Source organism: Silurus aristotelis (genome assembly GCF_946808225.1).
Source record: "Silurus aristotelis genome assembly, chromosome: 8".
In the NCBI taxonomy this organism is placed as follows: Eukaryota; Metazoa; Chordata; class Actinopteri; order Siluriformes; family Siluridae; genus Silurus; species Silurus aristotelis.
This window is the reverse complement of record NC_139581.1, coordinates 3,028,856-3,031,490: the sequence shown is the minus strand read 5'-3', so window position 1 is coordinate 3,031,490 and position 2,635 is coordinate 3,028,856. Positions and strand designations below refer to the sequence as shown.

Below are 2,635 nucleotides of genomic sequence, written 5' to 3'. Positions count from 1 at the left end.
TTCGGTGAGAATCCACGGGTCTTGAGCCACCACTGAAGAGGTCTCATGTGCAGGAGGCCAAGTGGAACCACATTGGATGCTGCTGCCATCAGACCCAGCAGTTTTTGAAACTGCTCCACAGTGAGTGACGGCCACGAGGATAGACTTGACATAAGTAGGGGACAAATGTGCCAGTTTAAGGGTTAAATCCCATATTACGCCTAAGTATGTGGTTCTCTGACATGGAGAAACCACAGTTCCTTTATGTGGGCAAGAACGACATCTCTATGCTGGACTGCCAGCTGCTCTGATTGAAACAATATCAACCAATCGTCGAAATAATTTAGAATGCGGACACCACGAAGCCTCAAGGGGCCAGTCCCACATCCACACACTTTGTGAAGGTGCAGGATGAATGGGCAAGATCAAAAGGAATGACCTGATATTGGTAAGCATTGGCCTTGAAAGCAAACCTCAGGAACTTCCTGTGAGCTGGAAGGATAGATACATGAAATTATGCATTCTTCTGATCAATGGTCACAAAGTCATCAGACCTGATTTGGGACACGACCTGCTTCGTCAGCACCTGAACATAAGTCTCAATGGCAAGCGGTTTAGCTGACACAGATCCAGTATCGGATGCAACCCTCTGTCCTTTTTGGGAACTATGAAGTACTGGATGTAAAACCCAGACTCTGTCTGATGGAGGGACCACCTCGATGGCCACCGTCCTCAAGAGAGTGTCGACTTCCTGTTCCATAACCAGAGCCTGCTTGGGACACCCCATTGAACTTCAGTGTGCAGAACCCACCGAGACACGTCTGACAGGGCCTGCCAGGCTGCAAGATAATCTCTTAAGGGATTTAGTCTCTCTCTGGTAAGCCTAGAGCTGGTGCAGCTCTAGGGGCCTCCTGAGAGGTGGCCAAACCCCTACATCCAAAACAGTGCCAAACAGAAAGCAAGAAGGGTGTTCGCCGTGTGTGTGTCCTGAAGTGCCGACAGTGGCAGGGCTACTAAACCAGCTCTCTGAGGGTCCCGGGGTGGAGCAGGCACTGTTTAGTGAGGTGCACAACACCCATTTCTAGCAGGGTCCCCGGTTTATCCCAGTGGTAAACTGTCAGGACCTAAAGCGCTTTGATTGCAGATGATTTTTGGCCTCATCATCGATGACCGCATTAACAGCTGAGGTGGTTCTTAGGGGCTTGGTGGGCAGTGCTAGGGCTTTGAGAGACGACGCCTTAACCAGGAAGAAATAACTAGCCAGCGTCTCTTCAACCTGGAGCATTGACGCTGGTAGAATAAGGCCTAGCCCATGACCTGGACATCTTGGTGTGCAGACCAATTTCCACCGGTACCCTGTTGGTTAACAATACCTGTGGTCTTTGGTAACCCTGGCCTCAAACGATCCGGTATGAAATTCTGTTTCGTAATCCGCATATTTGATTTGCATGTTTTTATGCTGGATGCCCTTCCTAAAGCAACCCTCCCCATTTATCCGAGCTTGGAACCGGCACTAAGAGTGCACTGGCTTGTGCAACCCTAATGGCTGGGTTATTTTTATTAACAATTAGTAGATCGTTATTTTGTTCCCTAATTCGTCATATTGAAAGGGAGAACTCTGTAAAATGACAGTAGATGCCCTCAACTCCTTCACCTGCACAGTCCCACTGTAACTCCTGCTTTCTGCTCGACTGCACTGTAATTTACTCCTGCTGCTTCAATAAATCATCACAAATGCTGTGTTTCTCTCATGTGTAGGATACAACACTCAACCCTACAACACTGCTGTCCTACAGAGACAGACAGACAGACAGACAGACAGACAGACAGACAGACAGACAGACAGACAGACAGACAGACAGACAGACAGACAGAAAGACAGACAGACAGATATATATTGCAGACAGACAGACAAGCAGACAGACAGACAAGCAGACAGGCAGACAGGCAGACAGATAGATAGATAGATAGATAGATAGATAGATAGATAGATAGATAGATAGATAGATAGATAGATAGATAGATAGATAGATAGATAGATAGATAGATAGATAGAAACAAGCATACAAAAAAAATCATAATAATAAATTGTAAATGTTTTATCTTGCTTTTGTCTTAGGGTTTCCCTAGACAAACATGATTAATTAAACATTGCACAGACAAACAAAACAAACAAACAAATAAAAGTAAGGTAAATAAAGTGAATTAAGTAAATCGAATTAGTAGAAAATGTATTATTATTTTGATTATTATTATTATAAAGGAGCAGACGTGCTCCTTGTGCGTGTGATTTAAAACGTGACACACACATACGCGCCCCCGTCGGTGCGCATGCGCAGTGCGGCTCCGCGGTCCGCCTTTAAACGCGGCCGCACGGCGGTGTTGCGCGCGGCTGCTGTGCGCGGGCGCGAGACCCAGCGGCGGCGGTGGCGGCGGCGGCGGCGTTGGGTAAAAGGGAGTGAAGCGCGCGTCTACACCGCCACCAGTCTTCTTTCATAAATACCAAAAATAACACGCAGCACGGACGGATTACCGGCGTGAGCGAATCAAGTGCGTCACACACACACACACACACACGCACCGACAGGAGAAGCAGCGGCAGAGACCGTGAGGAACCGACACGAGGAGCGTTGACCGGCAACACACACCGAAAACC

General features: G+C 47.7%; 1 protein-coding gene across 1 annotated transcript in view; it reads left to right on the top strand.

The window, feature by feature from the left end:
* The first annotated feature begins 2,282 nt into the window (after positions 1-2,282).
* The window catches only part of wscd1a (WSC domain containing 1a), a 36,997-nt gene continuing 36,644 nt past the window's right edge, over positions 2,283-2,635 (top strand). The window contains exon 1 of the mRNA XM_083547977.1: positions 2,283-2,635. This exon is cut by the window's right edge and continues 127 nt beyond it. The gene's annotated coding sequence lies outside the window, so the exon portion shown is untranslated.